Source organism: Macaca mulatta, chromosome 4 (genome assembly GCF_049350105.2).
Source record: "Macaca mulatta isolate MMU2019108-1 chromosome 4, T2T-MMU8v2.0, whole genome shotgun sequence".
NCBI lineage: Eukaryota > Metazoa > Chordata > Mammalia > Primates > Cercopithecidae > Macaca > Macaca mulatta.
Genome location: NC_133409.1, coordinates 18,150,973 through 18,176,039, shown reverse-complemented (window position 1 = coordinate 18,176,039; position 25,067 = coordinate 18,150,973). Strand labels below are relative to the sequence as shown.

General features: G+C 36.1%; 1 pseudogene; it reads left to right on the top strand.

Moving 5' to 3' along the window:
- The first annotated feature begins 1,902 nt into the window (after positions 1-1,902).
- Positions 1,903-2,419, top strand: LOC695715 (large ribosomal subunit protein eL24 pseudogene; annotated as a pseudogene).
- Positions 2,420-25,067: the final 22,648 nt, after the last annotated feature.

The window sequence follows — 25,067 nt, the reverse complement described above, 5'->3', positions numbered from 1 at the left end:
TACTTAACACATGATACATTATTTTCATGAATTTCTTTGTGACTCATTGGTATGTATGTGTGTAATATTCTGAAGTTTTAATTTTAATTTTAATAAGTTTACCTTTCAGCATTCGTTTAGCTACCTCTTTAATCCATGGACTATTTAGAAGTGTTGTTGTTTCCAAGTGTTTGGAGATTTTTTTTTAATCTTCCTGTTATTGGTTTTTCATTTGATTCCATTGTTCTTAAGAACACACCATATATGAATTTTCATTATTTTTTTTGTTTGTTTTATGGCCCAGGATATGAGTTATCTTGGTATATGTTCCATGGCCACTTAGAAGGAATATATACTCTGCTGTTATTTGTTGTGGTGTTCTGGAAACGTTGATTATACTCTGCTAGTTGATGATGATGTATTTTTGTATACCCTTGTTGACTTTTTGGCCTAGTTCTATCAACTGCTTAGAGATATTGAAGTCTCCAAATATAATTTTGCATTTGTCCATTTATCTTTTCATTTCTGTAAGTGTGTGTTTCATATGTTTTTCAGCTCTGTTTTTTCGGTGCATAGAGCTTAGAATTGCTATGTATTTGTTGGTGGAATGACCTCATTTTAAAATTCTATAATGTCTTCCCTACCTTTGGTAATTTTCTGCAGTTGATATGGTTTGGCTGTGTTCTCACCTAAATCTCAGCTTGAATTGTAATAATCCCCATGTGTCAAGGGTGGGGCAAGGTAGAGATAATTGAATCATGGGGGCAGTTTTCACCATACTTTTCTCATGGTAGTAAATAAGTCTCACAAGACCTGAGGGTTTTATAAATGGAAGTTCCCCTTCAGAATCTCTCTTTTGCCTGCTGCCATGTAAGATGTGACTTGCTCCTCCTCACCTTCCACCATGGTTTTGAGGCCTCCCCAGCCATGTAGAACTGTGAGTCAATTAAGCCTCTTTCCTTTATAAATTAATCAGTCTTGAGTATGTCTTTATTCGCAGCATGAGAGAAGACTAATACAGTGGTTTAAAGTCTACTTTATCCAATATTAGTACTCTACTTTCTTTTCATTAATGTTTACAGGATAGATCTCTTTGTTTCCTGCCTATATTGTTATATTTTAAGTGAGTTTCCTTTAGACAGCATATAGTTAGGTTATGTTTTTTAATCCACTGAGCTTCTACTCTGTTTTATAATTTGTGTATTTGGACCACTTACATTTAATGTAATTATTGATATGTTAGAGCTGGGGATCCAAGAAATAACACAGTAGTGAGTTCCCAGGGTTTTATTTTTGCTTCATATATACCAGACTTGGAGCTAAAGAAGTCAACAACTGAAAACACTACAGATTTTAAAAAGAAAGGTGGGAGTGAAGAAAAGAAAAAGGAAAAGAAAACAACGAGAGCAAAAAACTGCTCTCTCTCTAGTTAACAAGGAAAGGGCAAGCTCTTATTTTTGCTGGTTTTGTCCAACATCTGGCAGGTGAAGAAGGGAGATTTCTTTCTTATAACTACCAGGTGGCATTAGAAGTTGGAGTTCCACTAGTGGGAGTAAAGTTTAGGCCCCCACTCAGCCTCTGCTGATAACAAGGGGAAAGGGTTTATTCTTGCTGTGAGGTAGGGGTAAGGTTTCTGACTCCATATAGGACCTTCATTGATCTCTCCCTGGCTAAGAGGAGTAGAAATGCCTCATTATTATCCCCATGTGACTACCAGCCATATCACTACTGCTGGGGGGTGATGAGAATCCTGACTCCCTCATATGTTTTCTCCTACAGCACCTCAATAAAGAGGGGTAAGAATAGCTCACTACTGCTGACTGGGACTGAAAGTCCGGGTTCCCCTTCCCATGGTCCCCACTAACACTGCTGGGGGACAGCTACACTGGTTACTGTCAAATATGATTAAAATTCTGGTTCCCGATCTCTTCTCTTCCCCTGAATCCGTCGCCATGAAGGTGGAGCTGTGCAGTTTTAGCGGGTACAAGATCTACCCCGGACACGGGAGGCGCTACGCCAGGACCGACGGGAAGGTTTTCCAGTTTCTTAATGCAAAATGCGAGTCGGCGTTCCTTTCCAAGAGGAATCCTCGGCAGATAAACTGGACTGTCCTCTACAGAAGGAAGCACAAAAAGGGTCAGTCGGAAGAAATTCAAAAGAAAAGAACCCGCCGAGCAGTCAAATTTCAGAGGGCCATTACTGGTGCATCTCTTGCTGATATAATGGCCAAGAGGAATCAGAAACCTGAAGTTAGAAAGGCTCAACGAGAACAGCTATCAGGGCTGCTAAGGAAGCAAAAAAGGCTAATCAAGCATCTAAAAAGACTGCAATGGCTGCTGCTAAGGCACCTACAAAGGCAGGACCGAAGCAAAAGATTGTGAAGCCTGTGAAAGTTTCAGCTCCCCGAGTTGGTGGAAAACGCTAAACTGGCAGATTCGATTTTTAAATAAAGATTGGATTATAACTCAAAAAAAAAAAAAAATTCTGGTTCCCTAGTTGGCCTTTCTCACACCAATTTGGTGGTGATGGTGGAGGGGGTGGTAAATTGGAATGCCCCATTATAGCCAGGCAAGGATGAATATCTATGCTTACCAAGCAGCCATTGCTATCATGAGTGGGGATGAGGAAACATTTTTGTTTTTCTGTTTGTTTTCCTTTTTCTTTTTTCTATGATGCTAAGCTGAAGTACAGTGTTTATTTTCTAAAAGTTCTCTACCTTGTTAGGTTGCCTTTTCCTTGTCCTTTGATTAGAGAGTAGTTTTTGTTGTTTTTCTCTTTTCTCTTCTCTCTCTCTCTCTCTCTCTTTCTCTTTCTTTCTAAACTTCTCCTGTGGTGTTTTTAAGTTGTTGACTTCTTAACCACCAAGTTCGGTATTTATGAGGCAAAAAGAAAACCCAGGGAACTCACTACTCTGTTATTCCTTTGATCCTCAGTCCCAGGTGGTCTGCCTTCTTCCCTTCACCTTTCATAGTCTTCTTATGTTTGTTTTATGTATAACGTACATGGTTTTTAGTTGTACCTAGAAAAGAAACAAGAAAAATCTATCTACTCCATCTTCTTAGAAACAGAAGTCTGAAAGCACTTAAGACTTTTTAGAATCTATAAAGTATAACATTTTAATATATTTTGTTTTAATTTTAGGAAAGAGTAAATGCATATTTTATTAGTATATTAATTCAATGTTACTTAAGATGACAAATCTGTCACAGATTTACCTAATCACTGATGAAATAACCACGGATCTTATTCAGAAATTTCTTGTTTACTTTGATTTGGAAATGACCCAATGAAAAATTAATATCAGGTTCACTATAGAAATTGTCCAAAGGCTACAAAGTCTGCTGATTCAAGAATCTCTAGGGGTATCATGTTTTTTCCATTTCCCTACTTTCTTAAAATTATACTAACATTCCAAACTTGGTCCAATATGATTTCATTTGGGAGGAGTATAACTGTAAAGATAAAAACTCCAGAGCTTTATATCTGGAGTTTTCACGTTGTATTTGCTAACGTGTTTTACATTATCTTTCTTTTTCTTTTTTTTCCCCACATCCTAACTGCACTCGTGTAAAAGTGAAAACTCACTCAGCACTGCTTACATTAAGCCTCCAACTTGATGAGAGAGCAGGTTGCTTAAAAAAATAGAAGCTCGTTTGGGACATGAGGAGTTAGTTAGCATTTTGCCTGTTGAGTCCTTCCTCCTGTTTAGCACATGGATCATCTTAAATGGGTTTGTGCCTGGGTGAGTGTGTGGACATTGGGCTAAGAGGAGCCCATGAAAAGCAAATTTTCCTCAAGTATGAAGGCTACCTGTGAATGTTTGTTCTTGGAAGGAGGCCTTTCTTTCTGCTAGGAGACCAGTGCTCAACTTTTGGCCTGTGGGAAGGACTACTTCCAAGGCTACACCCAGCCCTACTGAGATAGTTCCACTTCATCAGCAGTGAAACGATGATATACAACTATCTGCCCATTTTTACACCTCTTTCCACTCACTTACTATAAAGAAACTACATTTAGTAATAAACTAGCTCGTTCTTAACCAGGGGAAAGAAGATATTTCAATAACTCCTTTACGAAAATAAATAGTAGTTCAAGGTAAGTTCAATCTTACTAAGTTTTAGATGGGTCAGAGGATAAAATAGTTTGGGTATATATAGTGATTATATACATATAAAATAGTTTGAGGATATATGTACACACACACACACACACAAATATCCTTCAGTCTGCCATATCACAGATACTCAATATCATCCCATAAGCAACCTAACCATCTAAATATTTTTTAAGGGCACCTTCTTGAAAATAGATAACCACTGTCTGTGTTAATTTTCCTTCTTGCTCAATGCTTCAAATGTTTGTTTAAATTGCAGCCACTTTAGTATGCACAGCAGATTTTTCAAAACAGTGAGCTCTTACAGTTTTTTTTCCTATGTGCTCAGTATGCTTGTGGGAATCATTCATATTTAAATATTCCCCATTGAGAAATCAGCTCCTGTGGAGGTAAACTTAAGGACATCATTTTGATTCCTTTACCTTCTGTGTTGCTCTGTGAAGAACTGCAGTAGGAAACAGAACAAAACACAATATTGGTATAGTTTATACAAGTTATTACTTTAAACTCCTTTGACTTCTAACTAGAATGCCTTAGTTTCTAGTCATGTGACATCACCAGATATTACTTTTGAGTGAAGTTCATTTGCAAAAGTATCACAACGGAGGGAAGACAGGAAATGTGGATTTTGCCTTAGATATTTTAGTTCCGTACATATTTCAAAAAAGCTATACATGAAAGATATGCTATTAAAATAAGAATATGTGAGTAAGTAGGGATTGATCACTTTTGAAAAACTATAAAGGAAAAGAGAGGGGAGGAAAAAGACTAATCAAAAACAACTCTTCCCTTTTCCCCAAACTACCTTTCTAAGAAGAAACCATTATGCCAGAGTAATTAGTCAGTGGTGTGAGAATTCAATGACTCTCTCTCTTTTTTTTTTTTTTTTTGAGGCAGAGTCTCACTCTGTCACCCAGGCTGGAATGCAGTGGTGTGATCTTGGCTCACTGCAACCTCCACCTCCCTGGTTCAAGCGATTCTTCTGCTTCAGCCTCCCGAGTAGCTGGGACTACAGTCGCGTGCCCAAGAGTGATGATCTGTGCGTGAGGAACTCAGCATGAGTATAAACATCACCCTCTAGCAGTTTTTACTCAGGTTTTATTTAATGCACTGTTTCAACTTTGTAGCTATCACTTTAGTCAGGCCCTTAGATTCTCTGTTATGTGAGTATTTATATTCCTGGACTGTAACTCAAATAGAGAAACTGATATCTGTTCTTGTCAGTGGATATTTTAGAAAATAAACACATGACCCATCGTGGTGATTATTATTACAGTATATAACTAATTGAATTTTTGTTGATCATTTTTCTTGATACAAATTATAAAATGTTAACATCCACTTAACAAAACATTTCTTCACTCCTGGGAGGGAAAATAGAAATGTGCTCTCCTTGCACAGAAAGATGACAGAGTCCATTGACCACTGGAAGTTCAAATTCACACCTAGTTCCAGTGTCTCGCCAGGAAAAGGCAGGTGGAGATGAAAGGCTTAAATGAAACAAACAAACAAAAAGCCAGCCTGTTATGTGGCACATTGAAGCCAAGTCTCTGGTTTTCTTGCCTTAAAATAATTTCTTACTTTGCAGAATTGAATATCACATTATTACAACAGCTCGTAGATAATGAAATAGCATATTAATGTAATCAAATTATCCGGAACTTTTTTCTTTTTCAAAACTGCTTTCATATGCATAATCTCATTTGTTCCTTACAGTATCATACAATATGGGGAAATGTTATTTTTCTCATTTTTCCAAGGAACTTGATGTCCTCAGAATTGATTGCTACAGATAAGAAAATACAGCCTTAGTCTGGAAACCAGGTCTTCTGATTCCTATAACTTGTCTAGTCTCCTGATCAACAGATTAACTCTCATTAATTCCAAAATAAAATCACTTAAGGTTGAGTTCCTGAAAATAGACCATAAGACAGAAATTATTTTGCAAATGATTTACTGAGGGAGTGATCCCAGGAGAAACATCTAGGGTTGTGAAGAATGCAAGACAGAGTAGAAGACGAAATCAGCCAAAGAAGAGGGCTCAAGAGAAGTCTGGCCTCAGCCTGACCACACAGGAAGCTCCAGAGTATGAATTGCTCCAGAGGTTTTTCCCACTCAGAAGTGAGAGAGCTGTTGTAAGGACTCTGTCCCCTTTAAGTAGTGGTTAGTTCTGAACACCCCTGAGAGCGGAGTGGGGTGCACCTCCCAGGCAGAGACAGATGAGGTGGCTCCCAGAGTCAGGTAAGGACAACACTCGAAGAAGGGTGCAGCTGAGAACAGCAGCTGGGACAGGTGCTCCGTATCACTAAAGGCACCTCAACAGAATCTGCTACTGATAAATAGTTTTAACTTTCTTTTAAGCTGTTTAATTTTTAATCTTATTGTGAATAATTTCAAGTATATACCAAAGTAGAAAGAATAGCACAGAGAACTCTAGTGCACACATGCCTATTATCGGTAAGAATCAACACGTGACCAACTTTGTTCTGTTTGTGAGTGTTGAGTTTTTCGACACAGTACTTGTTAACTCTGTATGATAGGAACACCAACATACATAGCATCGTTTAAATAATTATTTTAATTGAAATATTCTAGCTAAGAAACAGTTTAGAATACTAGAGAGAGGCTTGGATTTATGATATAACGCTATGATCCTTTATAGCTGAAAACACTGTAATTTTTACCAAACGTAATACAGAATAAACAGCTTATATTATCAAATGCTTTCAGCAGTTTTGTACTAGTTCTCTGGTGATTGTTTACCCCAGTTAGACCCCAAAGTGCAACTTTTATAAGAGCGGTCTTCAAACCATCACAGAACAAATGGGTAAGCCAGTTGGAACCCTAGGGCAAAAGAACTTGGTGGATTACTGTTACTCATAAGGTTTTTTTATTTTATTTCAGTCTTGTTCTGTCACCCAGGCTGGAATGCAATGGCACAATCTCTGCTCACTGCAACCTCAGCCTCCTGAGTTCAAGCGATTCTCCTTCCTCAGCCTCCCAAGTAGCTAGGATTACAGGCACCCACCATGACGCCTGGCTAATTTTTGTAGTTTTAATAGAAACAGGGTTTTACCATGTTGGCCAGGCTGGTCTCAAACTTCTGACCTCAGGTGATCTGCCCGCTTCAGCCTCCCAAAGTGCTAGGATTACGGGTGTAAGCTACCATGTCTGGCCATCGTTACTCAGAAGATTAAGTCCACACGTTCAGATATTATGCAAGGGTCTACACAATCCTGCTCCAACATCCTGTTGTATTTCACTTTTCTCAAGTGTCCCATATACATGCTATGTTCTCGCCACACTGAACCGCTGTTTCTAAGTCAGTGTGCCCTTTGGTGTGGCTCTGGGCCTTTCAATTTTCTGTTTCTCTGCCTAGACTTTGAGTCTCCATATTTCTGAACGAAAAAGTTAGTCCTAGTTCAAAATACAACTGAAACATCATGTACCTTCAAAAACATTTTCAGCCTTCATTTTTCCTCTTTCCACTCATTTTTTTTTTTTTGTTTTCATCCCCTTTGGTTTTCATCCCACAACCCCATCCCCATCTTTTCATAGGCAGAGTAATTTCTTTGCCTCCAGTTAACGGCCTACATTCCTAGAAATACCCAGGACTGTGTCTTTGTGCCCCATTTACATTTGCGCCAATTGGGGACCTAGAAAATGGTGCCCAATAAATGCTTGTTAAATGAACAAAGGACTAGCTCCTCCTTTGAGTCCCTTGACATTTGTTATATATATATTTACTATGGCTCATACCACATTTTATTGTGACAATTTGTTTCCATGCCTGCTTTACCTATTGCCTTACTCTGAGTTTCTCAGAAGCAGACTATAAGATAAGGATTCTAGAACAAGTAGCTTGTCTGAGACTTGATATCAGGAAACGTGATTAAGGTAGTGGAGAAACAAGATGAGGAAAGAAAAACCAGCACTGTGGGCAGCTGGAACTTAAATCTGATGGGGAACTCTGGGAATTTGTAGAACACGGACTTTAGTGCTATCCCACCTTCAGGAGATTGATTTAGGGCTGTTTCTGGAAGGTATTAATTTCCAGGCCTTCAACATACTCCACACAGGCAGAGTAGGATTTGGTGGCCAGAAAAAGCCCTCAGATAAATAGATTTAGATGTTGGATATTGGAAGTTAGCATGGTATGCACAAAAAAGGAGATGCCAAGGGGGATATGAGTGTAGGACCAAGAGCACCTATTATACTTAAGGATTGCGTGAGTCACTGGCTTTTGATCTAGATCTAGTCTTCTTTTATTCTATCCTTTTAAGCTGATGAAAATATAGCCCACTAATAAAATGCTATACAATGAATGAATAAATTGATAAATGACTGGTATAGTGAATGGCTCTATAAAGTTACAGACATGCTAAGTCTAACCAGACTTCTGGGTACACTGAGCATATCTCAAGACCACATAACAAGCCTGTTCTGGAATGTGATATACTCTGCAAGACTGACAGATTTTAAGACTCTCAAAGTGAGTCCCTTTCAACATATATGTACCACTGCAGTGCCACCACTGCTGTACATGGTAACTCTACTCTTCAATTGTGGCTTGTCAGTTGAAACTATAAAACGGAATCATGAAAGGTAACCTAACACATTCCAAACTTTTTCCCAAGCCCATTTTCCATTACGTTTCCAACGTGTGGTTATTTCAAGTGAAATGCAATCCATATGGCTCATTTACATTTATATCTCTAAATATTGCTTTATAAAAACACGTTTATGTCTTCAGGAACATTTTCAAACATATTGAGTATATTTATCTTTGCCTGAAGATAATCTGACCCAGAAAAATGAAGTGATTTCTGTGTTTTGGGCTTGAGTTGGATATACAGTTAACATAGCCCAGATTCCACCATTAATAATGTAAAAAGGAATGAGGAATTTTGGTCATAGTTACCATATCTAGAAAATGACTGTGATTGTGATAACTTGTTGTCAAAAACTTTTGGTTATGAAAAAAGATTCATTGGAACAAATCTTTTTTATATTAAATGAAATATATGTGACCAGATTCTCTGAAATATATGATATAAAATTATCTGTAAGCACAGGCTGCAGTGAAACTATCCATGGACCTTAAAAAAGCATGCAGCAAACATTAGCAAAAATTTGGAATAAAACTTACACTTTTATTCGTATCATGTTGAGTTTTATGTGTATATATATGTGTGGGTGTGTTTATATACATTTATACAGCGTGCATGTGTGAGAGAGAAAGCATATACACACACACAATGGTGAACTTGTGTGCCATTTTCCTTATAAATACAATATTGTTGCTGCAGCCAAAGCTATGATGATATCATGTACCATGAAGTTGTTATGCTTAGTAACATGGTAGGTCACCTTTTTTATTTTCTTGAAATCTACGCGAATTAAACATTTTGTGTTCAAGTTTTATCCAACAGTTTCTTATGAAACTTATCACAAGTAGAGAAGAGTTAAAATACATGTACAGTGAGCACCTGTAAACCCATCATCTAGATGCTACCATGAACAATTTACTTTTCTTACCACATGGCTATGCATCTCTCCATTCTTTCCGTCACTCTTCTCAGTTTGTTTATTTCAACACAAATCACAAACCTCAGTACTTAAATACTTAAGCACAATAGATTTTACTATACATTACCTTTGAACAAGACCACGTTTTAAGTTAAATAATAGTAATAATTTTCATACTATTACATTTTGTAGTCTTTTATAGTTTACAAAATATCTGGAAACAATCTTATGAAACACATAATAAAGATTTTATATTCCCATTTTGAGAAAAAGGAAAATATAATGTAGTTTTGTCCTAGTTTATTGAACTGATAAGTAATAGATTCTATATATAGATCAGGGGTCCCCAATCCCCCGGGGCCACAGACAGGTACCAGTCCACTGCCTGTTATGAACGGGGCCGCCTAGCAGGAGGCGAGCTGGAGGATAGAGATCAGAGTTTCATCTGTATTTACAGCCGCTCTCCATCACTCACATTACGGCCTGAGCTCTGCCTCCTGTCAAATCAGCAATGGTATTAGATTGTCATAGGAGTGGGGACTCTATTGTGAACTGCACATGCAAGGTATCTAGGTCGTGCACTCGTTATGAAAATCTAATGCCTGATGATCCGAGGTGGAACAGTTCCATCCAAACCCCAACCCTGCTCCATGGAAAAATTGTCCTCCATGATACCAGTCCCTGGTGGCAAAATGGTTGGGCACCACTGCTGTAGATCACCAACAGAGGTCTTATGTTTTCCAATTCAATTTACAATCAAGCATACTGTAAGGCTGAGGTATTTACAGGAAAGGTATATGGGCAGTCTTGTTAAATTATACAGTTAATTTTTTAGACAATATTATAAACTTTGCTTCAACCATCAAACAATTTAGAAAACTCAAAAGGAGAAATTCTGTGATCTTTACCCATATTTTCACTCTTTCAGATAGGTTAAGATTCCTTCTTTTTATTGCTTCCTTTCTGTTTTAAGAACTTCTGTTAGCCATTCTTTTAGGGTAGGTGTACTGGTGACAGATTCTTAGTTTTCCTTTCTTTGAGAATTTCTTGATTTCCCCTTCATTTCTGAAGGAAATTTTTGTGGGATATAGGATTCCTTTTCGATAGTACTCTCAGCACTTGAAAATGTGTCATTTCCTTCTGGACTTTATGGTTTCTGATCAGAAATCTGTTATTTAAATTTTTTTTCCTTCTAGGCAGTTTTTAAGATTTTTGTCCTTATCTTTAGCTTTTAGAAGTTTGATTATGGTGTTTCTTGGCATGACTTCCTTGGGTTTATCCTGTTTAGAGTTTGCTAAGTTTCTTGGATTTTCAGGTATATGTCTTTTACAAATTTGGAAATTTTCAGTCATTTTCTTTAAATAGTTTTTCATTCCTATCCCCCTTTTTCTTCCAATCTGGGACTCCAATGACATGCAGGTTAAATCTTTTCTTGTAGTCCTATGAGAGTAGTCCTGTTTACATTTTTCAGTTTATTTTCCTGTTTAATGTTCAAACTGGACAATTTCTATTGTTCTGTAATCAAGTTCACTGAATGTTTCTTCTGTCTCCTCCATTCCACTGTTTAGTCCATTAATTTCCTGTTTTTAAACATTTGATTTTGTTTAGTTCTAAAATTTTTGTTAGGACTTTCATGGGAGTTGAGGCTACCCACTAGGATTTCGGTGATACCAGCATGCTTGCAAGGGAGAGGAGAGGCTGGTTACCGTTCTCCACATGACCTCCATTAATACCTTGGTTAGAGGTATATCTCTTTACTTCTGGATGGCACTAAGAGTTCTGTGTCCCACTTGGCTTCATATGATAGTAATCTAGTGGGGAGAGGAAGTGATGCCTTGTTACTTCTGGTCGAGTGTAGAAGTGGAAACCTTGAGCTTTCCACTGACACCATCTGTATAGACCTGGGAATTGAAATACCAGCTTCTCACTGCCTTTCTCTGATATCACACTCTGACATCACTTTCATCTGAGAAAGATATGCTTTGTTAAAGTCAGGGCAAGGGTAGAATTCTAGTCGCCCCATTTGGTCTTTGTTAACATGGGTATACAGTCACGTGTGTGTGTGTGTGTGTATGGGTGTGTGTGTATGTGTGTGTGTATCACACATCTTCCATAAGATTTATCCATAGAAAAATGATTTTTATAGTATTGTAAATATCATTTTAAAAATAAAATTTTTTGATTAATTCTTTGCTGGCTTGTAGAAACAGAATCAAATTTTACTTGTTGAACTTGCACTCAACACCTTAATGACTTCACTTATTAATTTGTATATTGCTTTTAGATTCTTTTGAACTTTCTAAGTGTTAAAAATGCCACTATAAACAATAACTATTTTATGTCTTCTTCTTCAATATTGATGACTTTTATTTATGTTGTCTTTGCATATTGCACTGGCAAACCACTTCAGTATAGTATTGACATAAGGCATCATTGTCTCTTTTTTTACTTCACAGGGTGCATTCAGTAAGTTACTATTAAGTATAATATAGGTTGTAGTATTTTTTCTTTATATATATATTCTTTATGAGATGAAGGAGGGTCTTTTATTCTTGGTTATGAGTTTTTATCATGAATAAATATTGCTTCATATTAAATACAGCTTCTGCATTTCTGAACAAGAATCACATTTATTATTTTCTTTCCTCTTGGAAGAAATATATTTGTTTATTGAAAAGCACGGAGGATTTATTTACTGTCATTGCCGATTTTGACTACAGCAGTGTCTTTCTAGCTATAATAAAATAAACCAAATCTTGACAGCTTGCTCATTTGATTTTAGATGTATTTTCCCTAGCTTACTTTTGTTTCTTACTTGTTTATTTATTTCTTTTTATTACACTTTAAGTTCTGGGATACATGTGCAGGTTGGTTATATAGGTATGCACGTGCCGTGGTGGTTTGCTGCACCTAACAACCTGTCATCTACATTAGGTGTTTCTCCTAATGCTATTCCTACTCTAGTCCCCCAGCCCCCAACAGGCCCTGGTATGTGATGTTCCCCTCCCTGTGTCCATATGTTCTCATAATTCAGTTCCCGCTTATGAGTGAGAACATGCGGTGTTTGGTTTTCTGTTCCTGTGTTAGTTGGCTGAGAATGATGGTTTACAGCTTCATCCATGTCCCAGCAAAGGACATGGACTCATTATTTTTTATGGCTGTATAGTATTCCATGGTGTATATATGCCACATTTTCTTTATCCAGTCTATCATCGATGGGCATTTAGGTTGGTTCCCAGTCTTTGCTATTGTGAATATTGCTGCAATAAACATACATGAGCATGTGTTTTTATAGTAGAGTGATTTATAATGCTTTGGATATATACCCAGTAATGGGATTGCTGGGTCAAATGGTATTTCTGGTTCTAGATCCTTGAGGAATCGCCACACTGTCTTCCACAATGGCTGAACTAATTTACATTCCCACCAACAGTGTAAAAGCATTCCTATTTCTCCACATCCTCTCCAGCATCTGTTGTTTCCTGACTTTTTAATGATCATCATTCCACCTGGCGTGAGATGCTATCTCGTTGTGGTTTTGATTTGCATTTCTCTAATGACCAGTGATGATGAACTTTTTTTCATGTTTGTTGGCTGCATATCCGGGCAAATTTCATTGATTTCTAAGTCACCCTTGCATTCATGGACTAATATTCCTTAGTGGTAATGCTTTTTCACATGTGGATATCAAGGTTATATTGACTTCTAAAATGAGTTGGGAAGTGTTTCTTCATTTTCCATAAGGAACATATGAAAACATTTATAAGTGAAGTCATTTAGAGCTAAAGTTTTCTTTTTAGAACAGATCTTATAATGGACTTCATTATGTTAGGAGTATAGAACCATTCATATTTTCTATTTTTATTGTCTCAGCTATTTTAAATTTTATTTTTCAGGGAATTTATTCATTTCATCTAAATTTTCATGTTGATTGGTATAAAATTGTTTATAATATTCCATTGTATTTTTTACTCAGTAAAAACATGTGGCTTTAATGACTTACATTATTTTACTAATAGAAAATTAGTATCTAAAACAGCTCAAACATAAGACGGAGTATAGTAAAGTATGTTTTTTCATGGAAGTTATGTTAGGATAAAAGGTTGGATAGTCTTGAAAAAAGACGCTAGAACCTTTCAATTAATCATTTAAGAAAGGCCATGACCACATTCATGCCTATATGTTGCTGGAAAAATCTATTGAAATAGGTACAAGTTGGCAGCATACTCATAAAAATGTTGTTTAAATTCCATATGTCAATCAAATAAGGGAGTATGTCTAAATGTATGTTGCTCACAGTTGGTTAAAAAAATCCAACTCTAGACAACTAATACGCAAATTGTTTTCTCTATATCAGGTTAGAAAATAATTTTGGGCCATTTTTGTTTTGTTTTGTTTTGTTTTACTAAACTGAGTGATTTTTAAAGACCCAAGTAAGCATACCAGTAGCTGTTGCTTGGATCATCATAATTCATTTTTTCCTTCTGGAGAAAAGTCTGAATGGGTAGCAGAGTACTCAACAATGAAGTTAAATCCCAGATTATTAAAATAGATCATGAGTCCATATACAGAGTCCAATGGTAACATGGAACCTGAAAAATAGACACAAATATTGCTCTCATATTTAGAAACATGTACCTCTTTAAACAAAAATGCAGAGTTTTTAGAACAATATCTAGAACTTTAAAAATCATTGCTCATTTTCATTTTTCTTGGTCTTTAGATAGAAGATATATAAGGGCTACCATAAAGCATTTAGTAGAGTTAACATAAGCATGATTCTTTATCATGTCACCTGAGAAGAAATGATTGTGGCATATAATATGCTTATATAATCTCCAGGGCAATATTACATAACAATTTTATAAAAACTCTTTATTCTTAAAATATAATATTCTGCTTCTTTAACATTGAGATGGTGATATAAAATGTAAGAAAAATAATAGTCTTACATATCATAGTTTCAAAGCAAGTTTGGGATGATAAATATTCCTTTTAAGGTTAAGAATCACCAAAAAATCAATTGTTGGTGCAAATATAAAATATTATGACTACTTTGGAAATCTGTCTGGCAATTTCTATCCTATCACCCAATTATTTCACTCCTAAGTATATACAGAAGTGAAATGAGCACATAGTACACACACACACACACACACACACACAAAATGTGTACACAAAAGTTTATAGAAGCTTTATTCAAAAATAATTCCAAGCAGGATATAACTCAAATTTCCATCAACAGGAAAATGGATAAACAAATTGTGGCATATTCATTTAGTGGAATATCATCACACACTTATAAAGAAAGAACACAGTACTGATACACAAAATAACACATACATATATTTTTTAAATTATGCTGCATGATGGAGCTTGCAACAAAAGAATACATTACTGTATGATTCTATTTACACAAAGTTTAGGCACAGGCAAAAATTAGTCAATGGTGAAAGAAATCCAAGGAGTGATAGTCAAGGAATTAACTTGAAAGAGGCATGAATTAATCACTCTGGCAATGAAAATGTCTATCTTGATCTGGGTGATGGTAATAACCAGCCGTGTCCTGGTAAATGTTTTAACAACTGCTCTCTGGGGGACAAAAAAAAAAAATGTCTTGCTTTCCAGCATTTGCAGATTTCTGTGTTGTAAATTCTGTTAGTGTGGTTGATCTCAAATGACCAACTTGACATCACTGAAGCAAAGCCAGGAAGGAATGTGCGCAATCAGCACTTATGAGCCGTTATGAGTCAGCTTTAGGGCATTACTGGTTGCAAGGGTGCGTACATTTGCCAACATTCAAGTTGCACATCTAAGATTTGTACACTTTACTGTATTGGGTTTTTATTTCAAAATTTATTTTTATAAGTCAAAATTTATTTTATAAATCAAAAAACTTATAAAAAGGAGCAAAACATGAGAAGTTCCTCTGACCCTTTTAGTAACCTGAAATCTTGCATTGAAAGATTCATTCACTAATATCACCTTTATTGTTTCACTAAGATATATTTATGAGGTGTCTAAGTTTACTACATTATATAAAGTGGGTTACAGAGATGAATATTCCTTATCTTAGTGAACTTAAGGTACAATTAGAGAAATATAAAAATACATTCAATAGTTGCAACACATTGTAGTAAATGTAAAAATGTATACACATACCAAGTATCAAGTGCTATAAGGTACATCTAGTAAAAGAATAATAGAAAAGAGAACTCTTCAAAGTACTTTTCCCCAACTTCTTGCTTTGATTGAAACCTTATTCAAAGTTTATCTGTGTGCAAGTGTTCTGACATTTCCCTAGCCCTGTGATGCTGTTATGTGACCAATATTCTTATACCTCCATGAACCTGTGATTTTTCTTTATCATTCTTTACTTCTTCTTTTTTCCATTCTGTCAACCAGACTGGAGTGCAGTGGTGCGATCACAGCTTACTGAAGCCTCCACCTCTAGGGCTCAAGTGATCCTCTGACCTCAGCCTCTGGAGTAGCTGGGATTATACACAGGTGCCATCACCCCAGGCTAATTTTTCTTTCTTTAATTTTTTTTTAGAGATGGAGCCTCACCCTCTTGCTTAGGCTGGAATTCTTGGACTCAAGCATTCATCCCACCTCAGCATCTCAAAGTGCTGGGATTACAGGCATGAGCCACCATTCCTGGTCCATCATTCTATACTTCTAATAAGTACCTGCCTTTAGGTCACATACGACATTCACTGGTGACTTCCCCCCGCTTACAATGGTCTTCTAAACCCCAAATGCTACCACCCTAGGAAGTGATTTCAGCATCCATAAACATGGCAGTCCAAGTCAGGATCACTTCATCCTTATGCCATTCACTTCTGTTCTACCTCAACTGTTGTCTTTTAGGTGTATATTGCAGCATTGTTTGCTAGAATTTCTATAACTTCAAACTCGGTCAACTTTCTATCTCAAACTTCTATTTTTCCAACTTTCTCTACAACTTACTGCTCATACCAATGAAAAGTTATAGTAGGTTTCAAAACATGTTTCCAGTCCCTTGTCCTTGGCCTCACACCTTCCCTGGAGTTAGTAATTCTATTTCAGACTTTCCTCCCACGGTTGATCATTTTCTAATCATCTGCTACTGGTTTTAATAAATATTAATTGAATGAATAAATGAGTGTCTTCAATGTGGATGCCAGAAATAAGCACAGAGTAACGCTGCTAACACAGTGGTTTCAGGTAAAAGCCATGACCAGTTTAATTAATTGTGAGTTGGTATTAAATTGTATTTAGCACATCATGCTAAGGTGGGTAAATACATCTTTGTAGGAAAATTATAACATGGCTATATGCTGCTTATCTGGATGGTGACAATTTATTCAACCATAAGTAATAGTCTTTAAAACTGGTGGTCTTTTTGTATTCTAAAAATTTACAAGTTACAGTTAAAAATCTTTTCCAAAAATTTGCAAGCTAAACTTATTTTCATTTCTCAGTATCACATGTTATCTTTATTGAAGTTGCCCATGCCTGATCATGCTTCACAAATTCTCTGTTAACTATTCCAGAAAGGTGATCATTTAAATATTGCTGAATGACAGCAGTGCTACATGCTGGGTAGGTACTTCGCCAACAATTTTATACTCACTCTTTGTTTTTCTGAGGACCCAGTGCTATAACATCGGATGTCATTAATTTTAATTTATAACATATTAACCTGCTTATCTTGCCCCTAAAGTGACACAGCATCAAAGTGCATTTCTGAGGCTATTCTTAAGAATTTGAATATAATTGTTACAGTTATCTCACATTCTATAAGAGTTTCAGTATCACCTATTTTCAAACTAAGTTACTATATTGTTTAAAAGATATAGATTATCCTCCAGCTCCTGACTTCCATGAAAAGACATCTATAGATATATAAAATGTGTTTGTTTATAAGGAAAAATTAACATTTTAACCTAAGAAATATTAAAAAATAAAATCTATCTTATTTTGAATATTTTCAGCTTTTTAGACCATCAAGTTATAATTATTCTATAAAAATCTGAGAAAGGTTTTGCTAGTAAAAGTATATTGGGGTATAACAACAGGAAATAAAACGATTCTACCTCACCTGCTGATAAAACTTTACTTGGTGTATATTATTAATAGAAATAGGTCTTTTTCACTGTAAAGTGATATAATTGGCATACCCTGAGAGATCTGATCAGAAATACTCAATCAAACCCACATTGTGCTTTCACAGAGGGTGTTCTAGAGGATCCATCACAGACATTTTAAGAAATTCACAATATTTTTGTTTCATGTTTTATGTAATTGGTAATTTACATAAGTGATTATATTGTATCTTTTATTAATACATTGACCAATAAAATAATTAGAGGCTACCTTTAGCCCATGTTACCTGGCTGTATTGAAGAATACATTGTCAGTCATTTCGATTTTCCTCCTGTCTTTCCTTCCTTCCTTCCTTCCTTCCTTCCTTCCTTCCTTCCTTCCTTCCTTCCTTCCTTCCTCCCTCCCTCCCTCCCTCCCTTCCTTCCTTCCTTCACTCCCCTTCTCCTCCCCATCCTCATCCTCCTCCTCCTCCTCCTCCTCCTCCTCCTCCTCCTCCTCCTCCTCCTTCTTCTTCTTCTTCTTCTTCTTCTTCTTCTTCTTCTTCTCTTCCTTCCCTTTCCCTCCCACCCTCCCTCCCTTCCTTCCTTCCTTCTTTCCTTCCTTCCTTTCTTCTTTCCTTCCTTTCTTCCTTCCTTCCTTCCTTCTTCTGTCTTCCCTTCATTCCTTCCTTCCTTATTATCTCTCTCTTCCCTTCCTTCCTTCTTTCCTTTCTTCCTTATTCTCTCTCTTCCCTTCCTTCCTTCTTTCCTTCCTTCTTCTCTCTCTTTCCTTTCTTCCTTCCTTCTTTTCTTTTCTTTTCTTTTTTCTTTTCTCTTCTCCTTCCTTCCTTCTTTTCTTTTCTTATTTTCTCTTCTCCTCCCTCCTCCTCCTCCTCCTCCTTCTTCTTCTCCTTCTTCTTCTTCTCTCTCCCTTGCCTTCCCCTTCCTTCCTTCCTTCTTTCCTTCCTTCCCTCCCTCCCTCCTTCCTTCCTTCCCTCCCTTCTTCCTTCCTTCCTTTTTATTTCCTTCCTTCCTTCCTTCCTTCCTTCCTTCCTTCCTTCCTTCCTTTCTTTCTTTCTTTCTTTCTTTCTTTCTTTCTTTCTTTCTTTCTTTCTTTCTTTCTTCTTTCTTTCTCTTTCTTATTTCTTTTTCTCTTTCTGAATAAACATAACATGTATTTAAATACATATATAAACAAAAAAGATACAGAATCAACTATCTAAGAACATTCATGTTAATGGGATTTTCAAGTACAAATTTAAACTGAGATTCATTTTTTGTATTAAAATGAGAACACTCAGTAATATTTTAAGGTTAGTTAAGAAATTTCTGTCTGTTCAAATTCTGGTATAAGAAACAATCAAATGTCTTTTCTGTATTGAGTCAGCATCTTACCGATTTTGAAGCAACACAGAGTTTATTTTGTATTCAATGTATTTTATATTTGAAAGTGAACCCCAACCTATGTTTATATGCATGTGGTAGGAAAGGATAATATTTAAAATTGGATTAATTCATAATTTTTAACAACTGATCTAATGGTTTTGGTACCAGGAAATGATTCTGCTGCTAGCAAACAGCCTAGTGAGTTGTTAGCACAATGAAGTGTGTTCACACTTAATAATGCCAAGGCATATTGATATGAATATCTTCAGCAAAATATTAAAATAGTTCATTTGGTTAACGAACAAGAAATTTATTTGTGTACACTCTCAAACTTATTAACCTGCATATCATGCCCTTAAAGTGACACAAGCATTAAAAGTGCATTTCTGAGGTTATTCTTAAGAATTCAAATGTAATTATTACAGCTATCTCACATTCTATGAGTTTCAACATCAATTATTTTCAAACTAAGTTACTATGTTGTTTGAAAGATATAGATTATCCTCTACCCCCTGACTTACATGAAAAGACATCTATACATATATTAAATGTGTTTCATATATCTACAAAAAAATTTTAATTTTGTTTGTGGCATGTGGTAATTCATGGAAAGAATCAATTTTAATCACCAAAAGGACTTTCAAACATAATGACATTGAACTTAAAACAGAATAATGACAAAGTTTCTCATGTAAACTTAAGAAAAGTTTGTTCTGTCATCCCCAAATTATCATAATGAAATTTCGTTTTACCTTTTAAAATCTCACTCTGTAACTCAAGGGTTAAATGCCAAAAAGTTTTCACTTTGTTTTGTTTTGAATTTTCATTTATGTGAATTGCTTAAGTTTGCAAAATTCAGAAGGAAATCTCTGCAGTACAGATTTTGTTGAAAGATTTCCAGTATTTCCTGCATCTGTTGGGTGGAAATGGTACCCAATGTCACTTTTACAACTACTTCAGTGAAAAACAGAGGTGGAGAGAATCTAAGTTTAAAACAATGGAGAAAAAAATGTTGGTTATTTTTAAAGTCAAAAAATGTGTTTCAAGCCTAGTTCCTGCAAAAGTTGAAATATTGTTTATTTCTTATCCTATCTGAATTCTTTTAGTCCCTCATCCCTAAGTTGAAAGTAACTTCAAGGAGGTAATTTTAGTTTCTCATTACACATGCATTCACATGCCCTCTCTTAGTTTCTAGCAATTTCAACTTCCAAGTACTATTAATTTTTCTATTAGTCTATAAACCATAGTTAATTTTAAAAAATCCTATTTTATTGTATTATATTACAAAGCCATGGTCATTTCAAATAATTGTTAAATGCAAATACTTGGAACTAGAAATTAATCTGGATAGGTTCTTAAATATTTTCTAAATCTTTTAAACATCGTAATAGCAATAGAAAAAACTCTTTATCTTGCGCTAAGGAGTCTAACTTCATTTTTTATGTTTGACCCTGGACAGTTTTCAAGCCCCATTTTCTTCTTGTATACCATCTGGGCAAGCTGATAAGAAAACTTATGTACACTCACTCCCTCTTTTGACATTAGTGAGAAATTCAAATCTTGAAATCCCTCAGGTTCTGAAAGTTTTCCCAATTCCTAGCCACTGTAAAGACACAATCTACACTCTCTGTCTCATTTAACCCAGCCCAACCCTGCTTATACCTGACCTGTTCTCCCCAGGAGTCCCTCCTTAACTTGTCCTTCTGAACGGGCACAGTACATTTTACCTGATTACCTACCTATAGGGTACTTCAAGAGCCCTCCCATGACACACAATATTTGTAGGCAAGATCTTAACCACACGCAGCTTTCTCTAGGCACACAGGTATGATATTCCATTGATGACCTCAGCCCCACAGCTGGATACATCCCCTCCCACTCCTTGTTGACCTCATCCCTGCAGGTGTGTTTAGGTCTCATGATGACATCAGTTCCACAGCTAGATTCATCTTTGTTGATGACTTCAACCCAACAGTTGGACTTATTCTGGATGGAATCATCCACAACTTTAAGTCTCATTAAAAAATCTATAAAATGTATTTTCCAGCCCCAACCACTGTTAGCTTATTCTCTCCTCCCTTTGCTTCCTAATTCCAGACCACTACTTTTCCAGGCCCACCCCATGATATAACATTATCCACCATGAAGGCATTACAAAATAATGTTAATGTAGGTGTCACTTATGGCTGATAGTTGATATTTTAAAGCATACTAATTGTTGCATATCTCAATTACCTGGCCATAAGGCACTTTTTCTAGCTGATCTTAAATAAATTTTACAAGAGTGAAGCCTACTTCCTATCAGTCTGTTCAGCTGGCCACAACTTTAAATTTAAATCTCACTTGCTCACTCTCCTGGCTTTTTTTTTTTTTTTTTTTTTTTTTTAATACTAACTCCATCCATTCAGGATGGCCTCCTCTGTATCCCAATCTAAATGCTTACTGGCAACATATCAAATCTTGGTTACTCATTCAAAATGCTAAGTCTAAGATCATTTAGACCCTTTTGTCCTTAAGGGTTATTGCTTCGCTGCCCTACATACTCCTCATTTTAATGCTTGTTCTTTCCTTCACCTCAGACTTTTCCTCTTCAGTTCATTTATACCCTCTGCATTTTGGCTCTAAATATAACCTTATAATGTTACTGATCACATTCAGGCCCTGGCATTTTTGTGGTGTGAACACACTTAATTGTGCCATCAACTCACTAGAGAGGCCTGCTAGCAACAGAATCAACTGCTAGTGCTGAAGCAGTTAAATCACTGATCAAAACACACTGGTTTGATCCAATTCTTCTATCTAATACCATTCTACCGCATGCATGTAAACATATTTTGTTGTGTTGTACTTTGTCAGCTCCTTTATTTTCAGATTCTTGAAACTGTTGATCATGCCTTTTTCTGCTTCTTACACAATATCAGAGAACACTGGTTGTCCTATTCCCTCCCTCAGTTTGTTATGTAGCCTCCTGCTCATCTCCTGTCCTGTTGGACCGTCTGCTTCCCTTGGATTTTGGCTTCATCTGCCCCTTCATCCCTCTGTAGATACCTGATCCCCTGCCTGCATGGATTTTTTTCTATTATGTTGCCCTTTCCCCTCTACATCCATCATTTACACAGGACCTTCTTGACTTTCCACTTTCTACCCCTGGTCCTTTTTCTTCTCCAAAAAAAACACGTATTTCCTCAATAATCACTCAGATTGTCACCAGTCTCTTTAACGTCTTTCAAATGGTTGCTCTGTCCGGAGTGGGAAAGTGTGGATGCCTCTGGTGACATCACAGTGTGCAGGGGGAACCTGCTGCCCATGCAGCCCCACATCATGTGCTCTCCTTGTTAAAAGCTGCTACTTTCCTATTGTCTCTAATCCTGTGTCCATGTCGTTTGGGTGGTGTTGACCATACCTCTGCATCTGGGACAACAACATATAAACCAGTGAAGCCCCTTGAAGCTAATAATACTGAAATAAAGAACTTTTGTTGGAATACTGGAAAATAAGTCATTTCTTTTCTGTTGGGCTTACTATAAGATTAGTTATAAGCTTGGAGATTCCTTGCAATTATCTGGTCCCTTGGCAGGGACTGCTTCCATTGTCTCATGTCATGGTGAGAAAGGAGATCTGGAATGGATTCCTAGATTTATAAATCATTGTCAGGTGTGCTGCAGTGTAAGCCAACAGCATGTGAGCTCACTGAGGGACTATATGCAGAGCGAGAAAACTTTCCAAATAGAACTTTGGAGGAAAGTTCAATATTTTATGGTTAGGTTGAAGAAGAAAATCCACAGAAGAAAAGAGGAAAGTGGCCAAAATAAGTAAGAAGAAAATTGGGAGCCATAGTTGAAAAAAGTCAGAAAGAATGTGTTGAGAAACAGGATATAATCAACAGGGTTAAAATCTGCTGAGAGGCCAAGTAAATTAGAACTGAAAACCAGATTGCCTTTGGTGATCTTGGAAAAAGCTACTGAAGTAAACGGGTGGGAATGAGAAATGAGAAAGTGGAGATAGCAAGTATACCTATTGTTTCATAAAGCTTGATTATCAAGGGAGAAAACTTTACTCCTTTTATCTGGCCTCAGGTACACATTAGGAACAAAGAGGGGACCTCTACTAAAACCTTTTGACAGTTATTTCCATTGTTAAAAGAGGGTCTGGTTAAAAAAAAAAAAAAAAAGGAATTTTGAGTTGTTGAAGTAATAGGAGGAGAAGAGATAAGGGAGATACATGAGGGAAATACATTTTGAGTTGTACCTGCTTGTTTCATCATCCTCATAACTAGTCAGTATCTTCCCCAACTTTATCTTAGGCTCTATGAGAGAATGTGCAGGAGCAGGAAGCAGACTGAAGCAGTCACACATCCCATACTTGGGAGTTAGAGTGTTTGGGTTGAAATTTTGGCTCTACTGTTTTCTAGCTGTATGATATTGGTCAGGTTATTCTTCTCTGGATCTGAATTTTAGCCAAATAATACCTTTTTCTAGTGCTATGACCACTAAGCAAGTCTAGAGTGGGCAGATAGTTAGAAGTGTATCAATCACAAATATAAATCTTTATTATCATTATAGAGATGTAGCCTATTTTGCTTACAATCACATTCATGGTGTTTAGCACAACACCCGTATATAGCAGGCACCGAAAATATTTATGTTTCAAATGGATGAAAGACCACTTGAATGAATGGATGATAATTTTTCTATATATTTGTATGTCTGTATCAGCATTGTATGTATAAGTGTATGTATATGTATGTATGTATACATATAGAGAGATACAATTATCTTGTCTTCATACAATAACACATTGAGGCAAACATTTAAAATGCAGAGGTGGTAAAAGACACATTTTTAAAGCTATACAATCATTAATTTTTCAAAATGTCAGAAATAGAAAGAAAATTCTTAATGAAAGCCATGGAGATGTTTCTATGTGATGAGGGACAAAAGGAAAGAGAAGTGGCATTTATTCCTCTGCCCTGTTACTTTGGCTTTATGTCAACACCTTAAAAGGTAATACTGAAGCAAGTGGCTGATTTCACTTTAAAAGTGCCTTAAAAGTGAAAATGATTCTTGCATATTAAAACAAAGGTACTGAAGATTAAACATACTGAAAGAGAAGAATAAAGGACAAGAGTAATTATATTTTATTATAGATAATAATATCTCTTCACTTTCCTGAAATCAATAACCAAGATGACCATAGGGCATTAGGATATTGCTTTGTGTCCTGATGGTTCTCTGTATTCAATACATATTTCTAGTGCTAGAGAAATTTAGCAGTGCCAACCAACTGGGAACTTCTGCCAAATAAAATCATAAAATGCAGAAGTTAAAAGAAAATACAGGTCACCTGACTCCAAGTTCAGTGTTCTTTGCCTGTACTACAGTTGCTCAGTTTGAACTAGTTTGTTTTGTGGAGGTTGTTAGACAAAGAAAAGAAAACATTTACTAAATGTGGTCAGCCGCATTCAATAATGTATACATTATCATTTAAATTCAAAAGAATCTTTTACTTTTTTCATATTTAAGACAAGGTAATTGCAAAACTGAAACTCAGTGCCTTCCCAAACCAACATTACTCATTGAATAGTGATTACAGATTTATTTAATAGGTATTCAGTAAACACATATTAAATAACTAATAACTATCTGGGAAAAATGATGTTTACTTTTCACTTAAAAATGTATCAAAGTCTAATTTACATACAAAATAAAATATTCTAATTTAAAGTAAGTTCAATGAGCTTCAGCAAACAAATACAACCATGCAGCCACCACACAGAAAAAGTACAGGATATTTTATTTACCCCAGAAAGTTCCCTCCTGTCCCTTTCCATTTGTCTCTTTCCTTCATCCCAAAGTCAACTGCTATTCTCAATTCTAGTATCATATGTCATTTTTGCTTGTTTTTTATGGAACAAGCAAAATGGAATTCATTCAATTCCATTTTATGGAATTCCAATTATGCAGTATGAACTCTTGTTTTTGGCCTTTTTCACT